Source organism: Rhododendron vialii, chromosome 13a (assembly GCF_030253575.1).
Source record: "Rhododendron vialii isolate Sample 1 chromosome 13a, ASM3025357v1".
NCBI lineage: Eukaryota > Viridiplantae > Streptophyta > Magnoliopsida > Ericales > Ericaceae > Rhododendron > Rhododendron vialii.
The window spans coordinates 13,906,499-13,927,971 of record NC_080569.1 but is presented as its reverse complement, the minus strand read 5'-3'; the positions used below and the strand labels follow the sequence as shown (position 1 = coordinate 13,927,971).

Here is a 21,473-nt window from a genome sequence, read left to right as displayed (position 1 = left end):
ATTGATTTCACTCTTCTACTAGTTTAGTTAGCAATAAATAAAAAAAACGTTCATCACGTGCATTTGCTATACAGTGAATCTCTGATTAGTAGTAATTGCTTTTTGTCACTAAGTATTTTTGTGGTTGCTGTCACACAGTAGAGTTGTCTTTTTATTTGTTTTTATCGGTCGAGATTTCCAAGTTGGCTACAAATGCTTGATTGAAATAACTTTGGCCGGGAACCACTGCAATTTCCGTGCACGTACTGTGGTTGGAGTTAGAAGCAACTAATTGAAGGTTAGTAGAATTTACTTTACTGTTATTATTTATTGTTTTCTTATTAACGTGTTCGTGAGTCAGTGTTTGCAAAAAAAAAAAAAAAAAAGTCACTCTTAGCATTAGATACTTCTGCCGCATTTTTTATTATTATCATTTTTATTTTTATTTTCGGTCGTTTCACTTATTTGCTTTCATTCATAAGTTTATGTTTGGTTGCCGTTCGAAAAAATTAGAATTAATACCTCTTGATCCGGAAATTGAGAGAACCTTTAGACGCAGTTTAAATATTCAAAGAGTGGGACATAATCAATTAAAAATGGCGGAAGTTGCAGAAGATACAAAACCTTTAAGAGAGTTGTTCTCACCTGTAACCACTAATCCTCCTTCTTGTATTGTGTTACCCACGACAAATGCGACACATTTTGAGCTGAAACCTCACATAATACAACTTCTTCCTCAATTTCATGGGATTGAACGAGAGGATCCATACATGCATGTTAAAGACTTTCTTGAAATTTGTGCTACCTTTAGGTTTCAAAATTTTTCTGAGGAGTCTGTTAAATTGCGCCTTTTTCCCTTCTCACTGAAAGATAAAGCAAAGGCATGGTTAAATTCTCTACCCTCTGGCTCAATCACTTCATGGGACATCCTCGTTAAAAAGTTTCTTTCAAAATTCTTTTCAATGTCAAGAACAACTACTCTAAGGAGGGAGATTACTGATTTTTGTCAAGAACATGAAAAATTTTATGAGAGTTGGGAGAGATTTAAAGATCTTATTTTAAAGTGCCCCCCTCATGGTTTTGAAACATGGAGACTAGTTCAATTTTTTTATAATGGTTTAACTCAGTCTAACCGCAATATGCTTGAGTCAATGAACGGGGGTGGTTTTCTAAATCTTAGGGGCGATGCAGCTTATGAATTTCTTGAAAATTTGTCTGAGAGCTCTCAACAGTGGGATTTTACTTCTCATAGAGACAAACAATCTTCTACATCTAAGAGAGGGGGAGTATATGAAGTGAAAGAGGATTCTGATATGAGAATAAAATTGGATAATCTTACTCGAAAGGTTGAGGTTCTAGCTTTAAGTAGAACTATGGAGTCAGCCAATCAAGTTCAAAGTGAGGTGTGTTCTCTTTGCAGTAGTCATGTGCATACAACACAAACATGTCCTTCCATTATTGGATACTCTGACAGCTATGTTGAACAAGCGAATGCGCTCAATAATTATGGAAAATCATTTGCTAGTCCTTTTTCGGAAACATACAACCAAAATTGGCGAAATCATCCAAACTTTTCATGGCGTCAGAACCAACCTACTGCAAATATAGGTGGGCAACCTTTTCATTCACAAAATCAATCTCCCCCAGGTTTTCGTCCTCCTACACAATCATACCCTCCTCAATCTCAACCATTTTATGCTCCAACTCCCGTGTCTCAACCGAACTTCCAATCTGTTGCACCACAGCAACAATCATCCTTAGAGGACACCCTTAAAGCAATCATGGCTAAAATTGAAAAAAATGATGCTAAAATTGAAAATTCAACTCACTTGCACGCTCAAGCCATTGCTAAACTTGAAAATCAAATGGGTCAATTAGCTAGTCAACTTGCAGAGAGAGAGAAAGGGAAGTTTCCGAGTCAAACTCTAGTGAATCCAAAAGGACAGTTTTCTATAGGCACCACCTCTACTCCTTCAAACGAGCAACACCATGTTCAATCAATCATTACCCTTAGATCCGGGAAAGAAGTTGATAATAAAGTTAGTATGCCAACAGAGGAATTAGTTGAGGCTAAAAAAGAAGAAAATCATGTTGATCCTACTAAAGTTCAAGAGTCTATTTCTCCACCACTTGTAATAGAGCCACCTGTTAGGAACTTTGTCCCTAAAGCTCCTTATCCTCATAGACTAGTAGCTCCTAAGAAAGGTGCACAATTTGGAGACATTCTAGAAGTGTTTAAGCAAGTACAAATCAATATTCCATTTTTAGATGCCATTCAACAAGTGCCCTCGTACGCTAAATTTTTGAAAGATCTAGTCACTATAAAAAGGAAGACAAATGTTCCAAAGAAGGCGTTTTTAACTGAACAGGTTAGCTCCATTATCCAATGCAAAATTCCAATAAAATACAAAGACCCTGGTTGTCCAACAATTTCTTGCGTTATAGGTAACCATCATATCGATCAGGCTTTGTTAGATTTGGGGGCGAGTGTCAATTTATTACCTTACTCAGTGTACTCACAATTAGGGTTAGGAGAGTTAAAACCCACACAAGTAACACTCCAATTAGCTGATAGATCTGTCAAAATTCCTAGAGGAGTCATTGAGGATGTTCTAATTAAGGTTGACAAATTCTATTTTCCTGTGGACTTCATAGTCCTTGACACTCAGCCTGTCCAAAACTCTAATGGGCAAATTCCTATTATTTTAGGGCGTCCCTTCTTGGCCACATCTAATGCTTTAATCAATTGTAGAAATGGCGTAATGAAATTATCATTTGGTAATATGACTGTCGAGCTAAATATTTTTAATACAAGCAAGCAACCACTAGATGAAGATGAGGTTAGTGCAGTTTGTATGATAGACACTTTGGTTGAAAATACTTTTGTTCAGTCAAGTTTTGAGGATCCCTTAGAAGCTTGCCTAGCACATTTCGGGTGTGAATTTGACATAGATGAATCAATTGAGCAGGTTAATGCATTATTAGACAATGCCCCGTTAATGAGCATCGATGAATGGCAACCAAAAGTGAACCCTCTTTCACTATCTACATCACCAGCACTTCCATCTATAGTGGAGCCACCTAAGTTAGAACTCAAACCTTTGCCAAACACTCTCAAATACAAATTCCTTGGCCTTTGTGAGTCTTTACCAGTAATCATAGCTTCTGATTTAGATGATACACAAGAACAAAAATTGTTGAATATCCTAAAAGAGCACAAGGAAGCAATAGGGTGGTCCATAAATGATATCAAGGGAGTTAGTCCTTCATTGGTCATGCATAGAATCCATTTAGAGGAAAATGCTAAAACTTCACGTGAGCCACAAAGACGTCTAAATCCTGCAATGCAAGAAGTAGTTAGAGCAGAAATTCTTAAGCTTTTAGATGTTGGCGTTATTTATCCCATATCTGATAGCAGTTGGGTGAGTCCTGTTCAAGTTGTTCCTAAGAAATCGGGTGTGACGGTAGTAAAAAACGAAGACAATGAATTAGTTCCAACCCGTGTTCAAACAGGATGGCGTGTTTGTATAGACTATCGAAAATTAAATTCCATGACACGAAAAGATCATTTTCCTTTACCATTTATTGACCAAATGTTAGAAAGGTTAGCGGGACATGAGTATTATTGCTTTCTTGATGGTTATTCTGGTTATAATCAAATTCCCATTGCACCGGAAGACCAAGAAAAGACTACGTTCACATGCCCTTATGGTACTTTTGCGTACCGCCGCATGCCATTTGGACTATGCAATGCACCAGCCACCTTTCAGCGATGCATGGTTAGTATTTTTTCTGACATGGTAGAACGTTTTTTGGAAGTGTTTATGGATGATTTTTCAGTTTTTGGATCTTCTTTTGATGAATGCTTACACCATTTGACCCTAGTGTTAATGCGATGCAAAGAAAAAAGTCTTGTGCTTAATTGGGAAAAATGTCACTTTATGGTTAAGCAAGGAATTGTATTAGGGCATATTATCTCGCATAAAGGTATTGAAGTGGATAAAGCTAAAATTGATTTGATATCTAACCTTCCACCCCCACGTACTGTAAAGGAGATTAGATCATTTTTGGGTCATGCGGGCTTTTATAGGAGGTTCATTAAAGACTTTAGTAAAATTGCTAAACCTCTATGTAATTTGTTGGCCAAAGATGCCCCGTTTGTGTTCAACAAGGAGTGCCTTCTTGCTTTTGAGAGATTAAAAAGTGAGTTGACCTCCGCCCCTATAATTCGACCACCCGATTGGAATGTCCCTTTTGAAATTATGTGTGATGCCTCTGATTACGCGGTAGGCGCTGTTTTAGGACAACGTGTCGATAAGCTCCCTCATGTAATTTATTATGCTAGTAAGACATTAAATGACGCACAACTAAACTATTCCACAACAGAAAAGGAGTTACTAGCAGTTGTTTTTGCACTTGATAAGTTTAGAGCTTATTTATTGGGTTCTAAAGTCATAGTCTATTCGGATCATGCTGCATTGAAGTATCTGTTGTCTAAAAAAGATGCTAAATCTAGATTAATTCGATGGATTTTGTTACTGCAAGAATTTGACATTGAGATTCGAGATAAAAAAGGCTCTGAGAATGTGGTAGCTGACCATCTGTCTAGATTAATTGTAGAGTTCACCGAGGATTCATTGCCCATCTCTGAAACTTTTCCTGATGAACAATTGATGCATGTGTCTCAATTATCTTCACCGTGGTTTGCAGATATTGTAAATTATCTTGTAACTGGAGAGATACCTTTGCATTGGCCCAAACATGATAAATCTAAATTTTTATCCAAGGTTAAGTACTTCTTTTGGGATGATCCATACTTGTTTAAATATTGCCCAGATCAGATTATTAGAAGGTGCATTCCTGAAAGTGACCAACAAAGTGTCATTTCTTTTTGTCATGATTATGCATGTGGAGGCCATTTTAGTGCTAAAAAGACAGCTGCAAAAATTTTGCAGTGTGGATTTTATTGGCCTTCTATTTTTCAAGATTCGCATGCATACTGTATAGCTTGTGAGCGTTGTCAAAAATTAGGTCGTATTACAAGGAGAAATATGATGCCTCTTAACCCAATTCTGATTGTAGAGATATTCGATGTATGGGGCATTGATTTTATGGGTCCATTCCCTAATTCCTTTGGTAATTTATATATCCTTGTCGCTGTTGATTATGTTTCTAAGTGGATTGAAGCCATTGCATGTAAAACTAATGATCACAAAGTGGTGGTCCAATTTTTGAACGATAATGTGTTTGCTCGTTTTGGGACACCACGTGCTATTATTAGCGATGGTGGTAAGCATTTTTGCAATCGAGTTTTTGAGCATTTAATGAAAAAATATATCATAACGCATAAAGTTGCAACTGCATATCACCCGCAGACCAGTGGTCAAGTTGAGATATCTAATAGGGAGATTAAAAATATACTAGAAAAAACAGTGAACCCTAATAGAAAAGATTGGTCTTTACGCCTTAATGATGCATTATGGGCTTACCGTACGGCATTTAAAACTCCCATTGGAATGTCTCCTTACCGACTTGTCTATGGCAAGGCATGTCACTTACCTGTAGAACTAGAACACAAGGCATATTGGGCTACCAAAAAACTCAATTTTGATCTTGACAAGGCAGGTGTTCGCAGAAAGCTTCAACTTCTTGAGCTAGAGGAAATTCGGGATGATGCTTACGACTATGCCAAATCGTACAAGGACCGTATGAAAAGGGTCCATGATCAAAATATTTTAAGAAAATCTTTCACTTCTGGTCAAAAAGTCCTTCTTTATAATTCTCGTTTGCATTTATTCCCAGGCAAACTTCGTTCTCGATGGTCCGGCCCTTTTATCGTTCGTACTAGCTATCCGCATGGGGCAGTTGAAATTGAGAATCCTAAAGATGGTTTCGTGTCCAAAGTGAACGGGCAGCGGTTGAAACCGTTTATAGAATTGATAAGTCCGGAAGTAGAGGAAATCCTTTTGGAGGATCCTGTTTATCAAGATTGACCATTTAGTCTACGCAACTTTAGTCATCTTTGTATGCTACTGTATAGTACTCGATTATAGTAATATTTTATCTTCTCTTATTATTATTTTTTATTATTCAACTTTTGTAGGCTAAAAAAAAGCGTTTTGACTTAATTTATTTACTTCTGGTTAGTGCTTTCTTTTCTTTTCTTGTGTTCCCATAATTTCTTTTGCAGGAGTCACATAGTTCAGTCTTATCGCGCTTATCAGGTGTATCCTATCCTTTCTCACTTTTATGTTACAATCTATTTTATAAGCGCTTGCATTCATGACATTGAGGACACTGTCACATTTAGGTTTGGGGGAGGGTTCACTTATTATTTATGTCTGTTCAATGCATAGACTCCGTAGTCAACCATTTTTTGTTGTTTCTCTTAAAAAAAAGAAGAAGATAAAAATGAGTAAAAAAAATATTTTGGATACTTGATTATGATTTCCGACATGGCTATTGGTTCTTGATTTGTGCTAGTTTGTTTATTGCCCAAGTTGGAGTCTTGATATGAATTCATTGGTTTAGTTAAACTTGTGAACACATGTATTGAAGAGAGGCACTTAGTTCGTTCGTATCACCTATGTTTGGATAGCGATTAATTACTTGTACATGCCTTTGCACAAGCACTATCACACTTAGATTTGAAATTGACCTCGAGTGCCGTACATATATTCTTGATGCCTCAGTATGAGTTAGATGTCTTATTTAAATGCATAATGTCCTTTCCCCAAAAAGAAGAAAAAGAAAAAGAAAGAACAAAAAAAAAAAAAAAAAGAATAAAAAGTATGCTTTTTCGGGTTTTCACTTAGTAACCGGGCCTCTTGCCTCAGTAAGCAGTGAGTGTTCGCGTCAAACAGTGGAGAGTTCCGCAATTGTCATGTGTGGTTAGCTTGGGTTCGTAGCCTTTTTGACTTGAGTGATTAAGTCCGTTGGGGTGTTCTCTACATCTAGTGCCCTAAAGCCATTTGGTTTGGGTGTCACTGGCCTAAAACTCGCTACAAGGGTCAATTAGAAAGCTTAAGGGACCAAGGCATTGCACGACCACAAGAAAAAAAAATATAAAAAAAAAAAATTTGAAAAAAAAAATATATGAATAAAGGGGAGGGGCTATAATTTGATATAAGCATTTTGATGAGTATTGAGGCATTGAAGGTGTGTGTATTGTTTTCGAGATTAATGAACATCTTTGTGTGACTTTTCACTTTACACGCATGCCTTGTGATTTCTTTCTATCCAGATATATGTGGGAGGAACAGTTTTTGTGCTAATTCGGATTAGAATGTTCACTTCTTTAACTTTGTTAATGGATGAAATATCTTGCCTCTAAATTGTGTTATTCTCACGCTATTACTTTGAGAGGCCATAGACTATGTTTTGGAATTCTAATCGAGTGTCATCTTCTTAAGAATTTTGTGGGTATATTCACGGCAAACCCTCACGAGACTATAACTCGTCCACTAGGGCAACCTAGGGGTTTAAAGGCTTGTTGCATATGCTAAATGCAATCGGACTCCTCCGAAAAAGGATTAGTTAGTAATTTTTGTTCTTTTGTTTATTTTTATTTCTTTTGCTCGAGGACTAGCAAAATGTAGGTTTGGAGGTATTTGATGAGCACAAAATATTGACATGTTTAGATACCTATATCGTATATTGTTAGTTCTTTATATTGTGTTTAATTAGACTAGTTATTATCTTTTTGATCATTTTACTCTGAATTATTAATTTGCAGGAAAAAGATGATAACTACTTTATGTTTTGGCCGTTGGATTAAGAATTAGTCTTAGCGGTTCGTCATCTATTATTTTGCTCAAGCAATTGCATCAAAGTTAATTCCTTGGAGAAGGCAGCACTACAACCCATGGCTTGCACGTGATCTAAACTACTAAAGGAAAGAGCCATATTAGTAGTAGCCAATTAGGCAAACTAAATAACGTGGAGATTGAGTTCAAAAAGGAATCGAATTCTTTACGGCAATTTTCGGCATTATAAATAATCAAGGCAATATGATTCAAAAAGGGGACACCACGGATCAGAGAATTGGGATTTTGAAGATTGCAAGGCAGCAGCTTCGGCACGTACAGGAGCAGCGGCAGAGAAGAGTCTAGGGAAGAAAAAAATAACTACTTTAATTTTGTAAGCTTTCATGGAGTTCTTTTATGATATGATTATGTGTTTTGACTTTATGAGTGGCTAAACTCTTCAACTAGGGTTGAGGATGAAGCCCCATTAACGATTATTATTTATATATTTATGAGATTTGATTTTACCCAAATATGCGGTTTTGATTATGATTAAATTGTTCTTACTCCAAATCAATTGTTAGGGATAAATTCTGAATATGAGTTCAATCATGTTTTTCTCATGATTTGGAATTGTCTTTATCATTGAATGCTGTATTTTCATTGTTAACTATAAAACTGGATATTTATTGTGATTTGTTAAAAGCGGATACAATTAATGATTCGGTTTCATACTTGCGAGCGCAGAGGAACAAACATTAGACTTTTTGATGAACTTTCACGATGATACTTTCCATGGTAACAGAATTAGCTTTCAGATTATCATGAAGAAATTTTGGGTAAAGTCAATGATCATGAATATATAATGATACGAGTTAATGGGTGTGGATTCCGAAACCTTAGTATTTTCTCCTTTGGTTAAAAAGAAGCTTTAATTTTCTCATATTTGATAATTTAGTTTATTGTTTTTACTTTTTACTTTTAGTTTAAAAATCAATCACAATTTTGTCAACTAGGTTAGGGCTAATCGATTTAAGCTTATTAAGTTTTCCTACAAAAAATCACCAAGTCCCTGTGGGTTCGACCTCGCTCTTGCATTACTATACTTCGGTACGATTCGTGCGCTTGCGAGTACATTAAAATATCACATCACAAAACTAACAAATGCAAAAAAAAATTGAATATAGACAAAAAGATAGGCCAATTGGCTTATTTGCATAAGGATGGAACCAAGGGGGGCCTAGTGACGGCGGCCGTCACGACAAGAAAAATTTTTTAAAATGCAATTATTATATGCGAAAAAATAATTTTATCCCCATCTTATATAGTCTCTTCACTGCTAGGTTTTTTTTCTTAATTTTTATTATATACTAATCATAAATCTTCTTCTTCTTTTTTCAAGAAAGGGGATCCAAAAAACTATTCCAAAACTAAATTAAATGGGCCAAAGTGAAATAATATAAATAATAATGTGTAATTAAGGAAAAAAAAACTCCACACTCTAACCCTAAAACAACTTATCCTAAAAAATTAAGGAAATTTAATTATAATGTCACTCCCAAAAAGGGGGTGCGGTTATCAATTTGAAAAATCCATATAGGGATTTGGGAAGTGACATTAAAAATTTGGAGTGGCATTATCGATACTCAAAATTAAAGTTAATTTTTTTCGTACTCTATGTGCAAAAACATCATTTACTATAATTTTTGTTATATTATTTTAATTTTTTGTGGAGTCAATGACTATTAATATTGTAATACATCTTTTTATTTTTTTAGTATACATTTTGTCACTACTAGGGTAAAATCTTGATTCCGCCCCAGGTTCTTATGAACTTAACTTAAATCTGGAAATTTTGTCCTTATTTGAATTTTTGTTGCATTTGTTAGTTTCGTACCAAACTTTTTTGGGTTATTGATTCGTCTCGACGTGAAGAATTGGAAAAGTAATTTTTTTTTTTTTACTTTTACCCAAGTATTTTGATAAATAACCACTTTTAAGCCAAAAAGTGACTTTTTTTTTGCTAATAAGTGGTTATTTCTCAAAATATTAGGGTAAAAGTAAAAAAAATACTTTTTCTATTTCTTTTGTCTGTCGAGACGAATCAATAACCTATAAAAATTTAACGCAAAACTAACCAATGCAAACAAAATTTAAATAAGGACAAAATTTACGGATTTAAGTAGAATTTATAAAGAACGCAAAAAGCCCATAAGCTTTCGAATGCACCAAAACTTTCAAATGTTCGAGCCTTGTGGATTCCCCTCCATTACCCACTGTAGTATCCCCACATGTATTTCAAGAAATTTCTATCTTGGACCCTCTAACCAGTAACCACCGGCATGTAAGGATTGATCCTATGGGCTATGTCAAACCTGTTTTCAGGCAATTCGAGTTAACCTCTGATTTAGATTGTTTTAGACCCCAACAAAAATGTCAAACCTCGGATTGTGTGAAAAAATCAAGACTGAAAATTTTCCATAAAACTGGATATTCTGGATAAAGTCGGCGCATTTGCTGTAATATAAAATCTGGCCTCTGATTTTCACCAACTAAAAATGGAAACCAAGGCCATCTTTACGCACTTGGCAAATCTCTTGCAGTTCTGTATAGACAAGAAAGCCAACCTTTCAGGCAAAATCCTCCACGGCTACATGCTCCGTAACGCCCTCTCAGCCGACACCTTCCTGTCCAACCGCCTCATTGAGTTTTATACCAAATGCGGTGATATACCTACCGCACGCCATCTATTCGATAAAATGCCGATGAGAAACATTTATTCTTGGCACGCAATGTTAGACGGGTATTGTAAAGCTAGCAAGTTGAAAGAAGCGCGTGAAGTATTTGCGGCAACACCCGAAAGAAACACGATGTCGTGGAACATTTTGATTAGCACCTTAGCTCGAAGTCGGTTAGAGCAAGAAGCAATGGATGTTTATCACATGATGAATCTTGAAGGTTGTATGCCTACCCATTTCACATTGGCTAGTGTTTTCAGTGCTTGTGGTGCATTGGTGGATGTGGATTGTGGTATGGAGTGCCATGGGGTTGCTATCAAGATTGGTCTTGATAAAAATGTGTTTGTGGCTAATGCTTTATTGTGCATGTATGCAAAGTGTACGTGCATTGAGGATTCAATTCGGGCATTTAGCGACTTACCCATACCCAACGAGGTTTCTTTCACAGCAATGATGGGAATTTTAGCAGATAGTGACCGGGTTGAAGAGGCTTTTAGTATGTTTAGAACAATGCATAGAACAGGAATTCATATCGATTCCGTTTCACTGTCGAGTGTTATGGGTGTTTGTGCAAGAGACAGAAGAGGACAATTTGGTATCACTAGTGAGGGTTATGGTTTTTCAAGTAATATGCATGGGCACCAAATACACGGCCTCAGTGTTAAGCTTGGTTTTGAGAGAGATCTTCACTTAATTAATTCATTGCTTGATATGTATGCAAAGAAAGGAGACATGACGAGTGCTGAGATTATTTTCAATAATTTACCCGAAGTTAGTGTTGTTTCTTGGAACATAATGATTGGTGGGTACGGGCAGAATCATGACACTGAGAAGGCCATGGATTATATGCATGGGATGCTGCATCAGGGTTTTGAACCTGATGAGGTCACTCACATCAATATGCTTGCAGCATGCGTCAAGTTTAGAGATATTGAAATTGGGCGTCGAATATTTGATAGGATTGTATGCCCAAGCTTGAGTTCATGGAATGCCATACTCTCAGGGTATTCACAGAACAAAAACCATAAAGAGGCAATAAAACTTTTTAGAGAGATGCAGTTTCGAGGGGTCCAGCCTGATCGTACTACTTTGGCTATTATCACAAGCTCGTGTGCTGGAATAGGACTTCTGGAGGGTGGAAAACAGGTCCATGCTTACTCACTAAGGGCTTTGTTTCATACTGATATATGTCTTGTCAGCGGACTTATTGGCATTTATTCAAAATGCCATAAAATAGAGACAGCAAAATGTATTTTCAATAACATGCTGGAATTGGATAGTGCCTGTTGGAATTCTATGATAGCAGGTTTGTCACTGAATTCACTAGACAAGGAAGCTTTCTCTTTATTTAAGAAAATGCTAGGAAAGGGGCTGTTGTCCACCCAATTCTCTTATGCTATCATCTTGAGTTGTTGGGCAAATCTATCAGCTTTGTCTCAAGGGAGGCAAATTCATGCCCAGATAGCAAAAGATGGATAAATGACTGATGCATATGTGGGGAGTGCTCTGATTAATATGTATTGTAAATGTGGTGATGTAGATGGAGCCAGGGAATATTTTGATGAGATGCCCTTGAAAAATACTGTTACTTGGAATGAGATGATCCATGGATATGCACAAAATGGATGTGGTGAAGAGGCTGTTAGTGTATATAAAGACATGATTGTATCAGGTGAGGAACCTGATGAAATTACATTTGTTGTTGTTCTAACTGCGTGTAGCCATTCAGGACTAGTTGATATGGGGATCGAAATATTCAATTCGATGAAGCTTGAACATGTTGTGGACCTACTTTTGGATCACTACACATGCATCATAGATGCTCTGGGACGTGCTGGTCGATTCCATGAAGCAGAAGTACTAATAGATAGAATGCCATACAAAGATGATCCTATTGTATGGGAAGTTTTACTTAGTTCTTGTCGGGTTCATGCTAATGTGAGCCTAGCTAGAAGAGCAGCAAAGGAGCTTTTTCGTCTGGACCCGCAAAACTCTGCCCCTTATGTGCTTCTTGCCAATATGTACTCTTCTTTGGGGAGATGGAAAGAAGCAAAGGTTTTTAGGAAAATGATGGGTGATAAGAAGGTATCAAAGAATCCAGGTTATAGCTGGGTTGAACCCAAGAACAGAATGGAAGTCTTTGACGTGGATGAGGATTTTTGGATGGTGGTTGATAAATTCGAAGCTGCAAATATTTGAATACCTTGCTTTGATGGATGATACGACTCATACGCCAACTCAGAGACAAAAAAAAAATTCCTCATTTGTCGGCCCTGCTTCTATATGTCAAAAGATGATTGATTCTATTGCAGAACCACAATGCGGCCAAATGCCATCTGGGGAGGTACATTAAACAACATTGTTCTTCCTTCTTCTATTTGATGAAAACCTTGATTTTGCACTGATTAAAGTGAGCTCGAAATCAATGCCTCTAAATTTTGCGTATTAATGTTCTTCATTGGTGTGATTTGGGTGTTATAATCTTCATGCGATACCAAGTACCCCCTTACAGATAAGAATGTTACTGGAACAAAGCCTCATAACTGAGTAACATCTAAATCTGTTTCTTTAGGTGCTTGATTTTCATGCCTCGAGTCTTTGTTATGACCAATGAAACACTGGACAGCCTTTAAGTTTAGTGCAAAGAGAACGTTGTCCCAATAATTGTGCAGCTATTCTGCATTTCCAATGTCTTCTAAACAAGCAACATATGTGGTTAGTGTTCTTATAGTATCAATTTTGAGGTCTTTCAACAGTCATAACAAAGTCTCTTTCCATCCTTTATTAGCCATGCTTCGAAAAGGGGCACAAGATGCTACATTATGACTCAAATTATGTTAGAGGTTACAAAAGTGAAACGTGATTCTCAAATACTATTTTTATTTCTGTTAGGATCGTCACACACACGCACAATATACGAGTATAAACAGTAAAGAAATCAACACAGAGATATACGTGGTTCTCCAAAATCGGGTACATCTATGGGAGCGAAAGCGACTACTGTTCTTTATTATCACAATATGGAATAGGGTTTACAACATTGAGTATTTATACCTACTCTATTCTAACCCTAACTGGATTTGGCCTATATCCCAAAAATACTCTTATACGGTACCGTACCATACCGCGGGGGGCGTAGCCCCCCAATTACGAAACACTTGGGCCTTCAGCCCAGTCTACTTTCACTAGATCTTCGGTGATGGGCCAGATGCCGTCGTTCCACTCCATTACACTCCAACATCTAGCCTTCTTTCTTAAACTCTTTAGTATCTCTTCATACTTAACATATGAGCCACAGTTCTACCAATTTCAATGTGTATATTTACTTATTTTATTCCTTCTTGTATGCCTTTTCGTCATAGGGGGGGAGGTCTAGGGCCAGGTAATTGGTGGCCTTAAGATGCTGATTCTCAAGAATATCTTATTGAGACGCATGATTAATGATTTTCTCAGGAATTTGTCTCTGACATGCTATTATTGATTATTAATAAGCTGATTGAACTGCCATTGATTATTGATCATTTTTCTTTTTTCATGGAATGCTTCCTTCTGTTTCCTCAATCATCTCATTTGGCTCTTTGCTTGTTGGTTGTTCATTTTGGCTCATCAGCAAAATCTTTCAGGATTTCTTCCTCTTATTTTTTTTCTTGTGCGGTTGTGCAGGGCAGCTTGCGCAAACCTCGAATTAATCCATACAAGCTCTCCCACATTCGTTTCACACAATTATGCACAGACGTGAGGTGGCCTCAAGATAGCTTGACAATGAGAGTTGAACCTAAGACATAAGAGGGTCCAAGCCCTTAAATCTCATGCCTCTGCCACAACGCCAAAACTCCTCGGGATTCTTCTTCTGCTTAGCCTTGGACCTGCTACATTGGGTTTAGATATGGTGTGGTTTTAGGTTGACATTCTCCCAGGGATGCTGGAGAGAATGTCGTTTTAGGTTTCAGTAAAAGTGGCTGTGATGGTCCTTTGATGAAGCAAGGCAATGACAATGGTGGTCCAATGATCAGTTGGATTGACTTACCATCAACGTGTGCTCTTGCTCTGCGGAAGTGGAAGTTGTTATCGAAGATATTTGCCTCAAAGTCGATCGGTTTAGGATTTTTATTTTCTTTTTATTCTTAGATTGGCGAATGTAGTTGCACACACTTTGGCAACTTCAGATTGATATAAAAAAATATAAAAATATATAAAAAAGGGAAAAACAACAACATGGTTCTGCTAATTTTCGTGAGATGGTTCATGGTTCTGTGTATTGATTAAAAAAAAGAGTGAGAAGCATAAACAAAGAAAGGGTTAGATTTATTTTTTCTAAAATAAACAAGTGGTTAAAAAAAGAAGGCATAGAAGCATCAAATAAAGGCAGGCTCTCTCTCACACCAATTAACAGTACAGAAAGTCTACACACATATAATCTGTGCACAGATTGTATTGTGGGGCCCACCACGGGTCCCACAAAAATTATCCGAGCCGTTCATTAAATGTAAAACATTTTTTCAAGGGTCCCCGTAAAAGATAATCTCAATCCGATACCTGTAGGTACTCGATCCAATCATATAACTTTTCATTATTCAAAAATTTGAATGAAAAGTAAGATGGTTGGATGTAGCACCTATAGGTATTAGATTGAGTTTATTTTTTACAAGAACCCTTGAAAAATGTTTTACATTTAATGAACGGCTCGGATGATTTGTGTGGGACTCGTGGAGGACCCCACCACGAAATCTGTGCACAGATTGCTGTGTGCGTAGCACAGTTCTTAACAGTAGTAGTGAAGTAGTGAGGAGTGAAGTATCTCCTTTCTATGGTGCATCACGAAGACCGTGACACGTGCTCTGCCCGTTGATCGAGAAGCCAGCCTAATAAACGCATTGGTAGCTTATACACGCCTCAGCCCTCACTCATCCCCTGACACGTGCCTCTCCTTTAAAATAGTACTCTCTCGAACGTGTTAGTTTGTCTGACCCACAACCCAACCCCCAACCGTTGAGACGACGGAGAGATTATCCAGTGCCCCCGAGGGGCAAGGGCAGGGATAAGTGGATGCATGTCCCTATTACGACCGCACATTCACGTTACATTTTGTGATGGAGGAGAACACATGAATGTGCAAAACTTCTATCTTGCTCCCAACTTTCAAGTGGTATGGAAGCATGATACACTCATTAAATATGGATCGTCAGATTGAAAAATAGAAAAGTCACAACCATTACATCAAAACTATTCACAAAAAGTAAATTGAATTTGCTGAAAGCATGATGATTTTGTGATTTTCTTGCAAAAAAAAAATCCGCAATAATACTTACCACATAAATTAGTTATACATACAATTTATTGAGGCAACTCTTACTATATTAGATAGATACAAATATCTATATAATATGAACACTTTATATTTTATATGACTACACTTATTGTATTACTATATGATTACACTTACTACGTTTGTGCCATAGTAATCACTTAGTTGTGTTGAATGTTGTACACAATTTTAAAACTAAACGTCAGAAGGAGGGCTTCCCAGTTAAAAATTTTGTTCCTTGCAAAAGCTTGGAGAAAATATAAGTGAACAATATCTTATATATGAAAAATAGTAGAACTTCTATCGCCAAACTGGAATCATGTGAACCAACAATTTTTCAAAGACATGTAGAAATTGATACAAAGATGTTTTGGACAGTTATGGTGAGGATGTTTGGACACGTTCGACGTTAGTTGTGTTTGTGAACAGACTCTTTTAAAGATACCCTTTGTGTCCTCTTTTTATCATTTGGCTTTTTTTTTTGTGAATGTGGCATATTTTTAGATATCTCCTCGAGGTACGCATTTTCGTTGATGTGTATCTTTTTTTATTTTTAGATGGAGTTTTTTTTATTGGATCAAGTTTTATGCGTTTGAGTTTGTGTATGCAAAAGTTAGGGATTGAAATTTTTTTTTGTTCTTTATTTGCTTATTCAAGTTAACCATGCCAATGGATATGATAAGTTATTGTTTTTTGCATAGTTGAATTTGTTGGATTGGGAGTTGATAAATTGCACCCGAATTCAGTATTTGTTTGCATTTGCTGATTATTCGAGCTGTGCCTTTAGACACGGGCATGCGCTCGAGCCGTGCTTTCAGGCACGGATATGCGCTAGTTACATTATATGACCACACTATATGACTGCACTTACTGTATTACTATATGATTACACTTACTCCATTATATATGGCTATACATACCATTTATTAATGGGAGCATGAACTACGTTATATGGCCATACATACCAATGCCATTTACTAATGGAAGTATCATGCTCCCATACCACTTTGAAGCATTACAGCCGGAACCGTGATATATAAAAGCTGGGACTGGGGAGCCATATATTCTTGCACCTAGGGCACTGATTAATTTTTCGTCGAGGGATATTTATGATGTTCCGGGGGTTTAATTGGTCCTCGATATGTATTAAAACGTAAAATATATTATTCTAAAAATATGAACCGTTTTGATATTTATTGATGTCCGATTAATATAATTTTAAATGAATGCTCTTCTCAATTAGTCATAAAATATCGGCAATTCAGATTATTGGGAGATCAGGCATATTATTGTCGAACTTTTTTTCAAAATTCATTTGGTATTGAGGATCCTACATTTTGAATAAAAAAAAAATGAAAGATTAGATCACTTACTTACAAATTACAATTATTTGATTGAGATGATATTGTAGCAGATCATTCAAAATATTATTCTAAAACTATTGAATGACGTGGATTATTTGTGTGAAATTTCAAAACGGACCCCAAGTAGCCATTCGTACCCTGCTCGCACACGAGAAAGAGAAATATAGGAGAAAGGCAAAAGTGGCTGCCTTCGCCCCAAAAAAGGCGTAGCTTTCGGGCACTACTGTTGGCAGCTAGCATCGCTACAGGCAGCCCACAACCCAGCGGATCCCGGGTCCTTGTAGGCGAGGATTGGGGGGAACCAGTCTACCCACACAGATAAAAGTGTACAGATTGTGGACAGATTTTTTTGTGGGGTCTAGCATGGGTCTCACAAAAATGATTCGAGCCGTTCATTAAATGTAAAACACTTTTTCAAGAATTCCTATAAAAAATCAGCTCAATCCTATACATATAAGTTCTCAACCCAATTATCTAACTTTCATTGAGATTTCAAGAAAATGAAAAGTTAAATAATTGGATCGAGCACCTATAAGTATCGTATTAAGCTGATTTTTCTTAGAGACCCTTAAAAAAGTGTTTTACATTCAATGAACAACTTGGATCGTTTGTGTGGAACCTTTGGTGGGCCCTATAAAAAAATTTGTGCACAATCTGTACATGTAATATCTGTGTGGACAGACTTTCTGCTAGGGAGCAGTGCTACAGGGGTCGGTACCGAAATCGTAGAGACGGCCGCGCCGAAGCCGTCTCCGGCCACCGGACGGCCGATCCGAACCGTCCAAAAATTCTTTAAAAAAAAAACGAGGGGGCCGGCACGAGATTCAATGGCATCCGAGGTGTGCAGGGTGTTTGATCCGAGCACCCTTTTTTCGTGAATATATGTATATACACACATATATACATATATATATGAAAAAAGGGTGCCAGATCAAGCACCCTACACACCTCGGATGCCATTGATTCTCGCGTCGGCCCCCTCGGTTTTTGTTTAGAATTTTTGGACGGCTCGGATCGGCCGTCCGGTGGCCGGAGACGGCCCGGCGCGGCCGTCCCTACGATTTCGGTACCGACAATCATTTTCGTTAATTAATTTGATCCGTTGAATAATTTTAAATAATTACTCAAATGCTGTCGGAAAAAAATTGGCTTAATTATATAATTATAATTAATTAATTCAATCTTTCAAATTTTTTATTCAGAATTTAAAATCCTGAATACTTAATGAGGTTTGAACAAAAGTTGAAAATTTGTTTGTCTAGTGTTCGGTATTCCCGTGATTTGTACCACAGATATTGTAGGGCTGGTTGAAAAGTGTATTTATAAAAAAATATGTGTGTGTATATATCTTGATCGAAAATCGCATCAAAATGCAAAGATTATTTTCCAAAATATGAACCGGTTTGATACTTATCGATATCCAATCAAGATATTTTTTTAATGAATACTTTTATCAACAAGCCCTACAATACTTGCAGTTCAGATCATGAGAATACCGAACACATAATTGTCTAATCTTTCCTCAAAACTCATTCAATATCCAGGATCCTAAATTCTGAATAAAAAATTATAAAAAAATTAGATTAATTACTTACAATTATTTAATTAAGCTGATTTTTTTACAAGACTCCTCTAATAATTATTTTAAAATTTAGAACAACTTAGATTATTTGTGTTAGACTTCTTGGCTCTAAAACGGTGCAGTGTCAAGGAGTTGTAGTTTTCTAGCCAATCAATCCTCGTTGCTACAACAACCCGCGGTCCCTCAAATATCGTCTTAAAATGATACAGTAAAAAGTTAGGGAAAATGATGGTCCAGGACGTGTTTTAAAAATTAATACCCGTTAAGGACATGCTGAGAACATTTGTTAATGCTGAAAATGTACTAAGCGGGTATTAATTATTAAACACGTCATTGGCCGTCATTTTTCCAAAAAGTTAAAAACTAACTAAATGAGACAAGATTAAATCCTTTCCACATTAGATGAAAAATCCACGATTTTCGCCACCTATTGTGGTCTCTATTGTGCTTCATTGCATTGATCTTAATGTTCATATCTTGTAGGAACCACACAAAAATCAGCTTGATCGGATATCGATAGGTATATCAAAAATTGAATTTTGGTTTATAAATTATACCAACATGGATAGTGTACCTTTAAAGATTTAGATTGTCTATTTTACACATTAAAATTCAATTTTTGACATATCTATCGATGTCTAAATCAAGTTGATTTTTCACATAAATATTTTACTTTGCGGATCTAACAAAATGAACGATTCAAATTACCTCAATAATTGTACAGTGGGCCCATAAATAACGGTGATGAAAACTTGAAATTTTTCACCTAAGGCGGAAATAATTTAATCTCAAATAAGACACCTACGACATATCTACTTATATAGACTCAAGAGCCTTACCAACACTCTAAAATGACGTATAGATCCTCAATTATACTGCACCAAAAAGAGATTGTAAAAATTGTTTTCCTAAATTTTATTTTATTTTATTTTTGTGTTTCGGGTTTTCTTGCATGTCTACTTCTCTACCAAAAAATCATAGAAAAGAACGTAACACTTGAATAATTTCTCATTCATTAAAATCTACACTACACACACATGTCACAAAAATCCCACCCTGTTCTCACCAACTTTTTCGCATCTTCCACCTGTACGTCTTCTTAATTTGCACTGCTATACAGCCTGCCTGCCTGTAGTTGTGCAAATAAATAAAATATACTAAAACCTACTGTATATTTTTGGAATATTATAAAGTTGGCTTCTTTTTACCCGGCAAGTGATTGAAGCTTTGGAATTAGGTGAACATGCCCGACCCGAGCAAGCAAATTTAACAAAAAGTACGTTCACTTAATTTAATGATTTCTTTTTTCTGGTAATTGGTGTGGGGAACATTACCATGATTTGGATAAGAATCATAGTACAACCACCTTAATCCCCCCCCACACCTTTTATATTATATTGTCACTATATATAAATAATCCTATGTCACACACAAAATTAAAAAAAATTGAGCACACACTTCCAAAATGTGTATACCATGTGCTTGGAATGAACCTAACAACTTGATTTTATCGTTTGACAAAAAATAATCTGAATTGTTTCATCACGCAAGTTTGTTTCGTATGAATATTAGTACATGTTATCTGGTGTCATATATTTGAAATTAAAGCGTCATTTTCCCTCATACTATAAGATATAAATATATATCACTTTTGTTTGTAGTACACCACTTGAATTTATTTATAACATTTTGCCATGCCATTTGCAATCCAAATATTCATAAGGCTCGGTCTTTTATGGGATTAATAATGAAAGGACATATATGGCTCAGTTATTTATAACAAATAGTAGTAATTAAAGACACGCATATATACAGTGAAAATGGAAAAAATGATTTAATTTGTCCTCGAATAATGGATACAAATAAAATCATTTTCTTTGCTTTTCAAATTAAAGCAAATATTAACGGTATGCACAAGTTTTTTCTGCAACACCCACAATTTTTTTTATTTATTTTTACTACCATATGTTACGTGAGAGCGAATGATATTTTTCTAGTTTGGAAAATAGGATTTTATTCACAATAAACAGGAGTAAATAGAAAACCAAAGGCCTAAAGAAGATCATTGAAGCATATCCCTTGCTAGAGATGCTCATCGAATATTAATTATTGGAAGATCCGAGATGGGGGAAAATTTAATTAGTTTATTGCGCGTACGATCTGTTAAAGCATCCAACTTAAAATTAATTGGCAATGAGGAAAGGCCGCATACTCCCCCTCACGTGCGACCCCAAGATCCGGATCGAGCACACGGATCACAACGAAACAAAATACAATTATGACACAAACAAAAGGGAAAAAACCTTTGAAAACCTAACTCTGATACCATGTTAAACCATCTAACTCAAAATCAATTGACAATTAATAGAGGGCCGCCCAGACTCATATACTAGATTTGGAGGTTATATTTAACCAATGTGGGACAATTTCCAACATTATCAATTATAAATTACTGAAAAATTACAGATAAGGACCAAAAGTTTGGGAATTATAAAAATAACTGAAAAGAATTATGTCTTCTTTACCTGTCACTGACGTGGCCTTTTCGTTCTTAGCCATCAAAAAGAAATGAAAATGACGTCGTTGTATCGAACTTGGCTCCCCTCCCGCCTCTTATCCTCCAGTCTCCCCTCCAGTTTGCATTTTATGGGCCCATAAAAGGCCCATGTTGATGATCGGAACCGTTCATTATGTAGATCTTATTAAGGCGAGTTACCATACTAAAAATTTTGATCATCGAATATGTATTGATACCTGATT

At 36.3% G+C, this 21,473-nt stretch overlaps 1 non-coding gene and 2 pseudogenes across 1 annotated transcript; 2 read left to right on the top strand and 1 right to left on the bottom strand.

The window, feature by feature from the left end:
* The window catches only part of LOC131313894 (uncharacterized), a 105,309-nt pseudogene extending 99,337 nt beyond the window's left edge, over nt 1–5,972 (top strand).
* Nucleotides 957–1,060, bottom strand: LOC131315430 (small nucleolar RNA R71). The gene has a single exon (XR_009196756.1). It is a non-coding gene; the product is annotated as a small nucleolar RNA R71 (small nucleolar RNA).
* A 3,988-nt stretch (nt 5,973–9,960) lies between the features above and the next one.
* Nucleotides 9,961–12,804, top strand: LOC131313725 (pentatricopeptide repeat-containing protein At4g20770-like; annotated as a pseudogene).
* Nucleotides 12,805–21,473: the final 8,669 nt, after the last annotated feature.